The sequence below is a fragment of the Atta colombica genome, unplaced genomic scaffold, assembly GCF_001594045.1.
Source record: "Atta colombica isolate Treedump-2 unplaced genomic scaffold, Acol1.0 scaffold254, whole genome shotgun sequence".
Classification (NCBI taxonomy): domain Eukaryota; kingdom Metazoa; phylum Arthropoda; class Insecta; order Hymenoptera; family Formicidae; genus Atta; species Atta colombica.
This window is the reverse complement of record NW_017259353.1, coordinates 1431924-1432620: the sequence shown is the minus strand read 5'-3', so window position 1 is coordinate 1432620 and position 697 is coordinate 1431924. Positions and strand designations below refer to the sequence as shown.

At 40.0% G+C, this 697-nt stretch overlaps 1 protein-coding gene across 2 annotated transcripts in view; it reads left to right on the top strand.

The window, feature by feature from the left end:
* Positions 1–697, top strand: part of LOC108689086 (broad-complex core protein isoforms 1/2/3/4/5-like) — an 83103-nt gene that overhangs the window by 63509 nt on the left and 18897 nt on the right. The window lies entirely within an intron of this gene.

Here is a 697-nt window from a genome sequence, read left to right as displayed (position 1 = left end):
GTATGCTTTTCAGTATTTTATAATATATTTTATAATATTTTTGTTATTATATTAAATATACTTAATTAAAAGAAAACAAATTTACATTTACATGTATATTATTTCGTATTAGTTATTAATGTAATACTTTTCGAATGATTTGATTGCACATTCGGCCTCCCTCTCAGCGCATCAACGACGACGGTTAAATTTGACCCTGAGTGTGCGTCGAAAAAGCCGCGCCTAAGCGATCGAAGCTCACACTCGTAGGTATTCGTTTTTTATTAGAGTTCGGATAAGGGTGCGGAGGTGTCGATAGGTAAGGCGGAGGCGAAAGAGGGTGCTGGTACGAGAATTGGCCGACCTATTTTCGTCCATACCGCAGTGCGCAGTTCACCCTTCGCGTTGACGATAAGCAGGCCTCCTCGATTGGTCGGAAAAGGAAGAACGAGGAAGAGCGTGAGAGAGACAAAGTTAGAAAAAGCTCCGCGAGAACTTCCTTTACCGCGTTATAACTAGTGCGATAAATAAGATGGTATGACCAACTTCGTTTTTTGAAAAGCAGGTTTGCGTTGTGAAGCCACTCTCTTATGGTATATTTATCGCCTGCTTTTATGGAAGAAATGAGCGGAATGAAGAATTATTCAGATGTGAAAGCCGGAGATGCGGACTTTCACCTTCAAGGGTTATTGTTATTAATTTCTTGTATCGCTTCTTT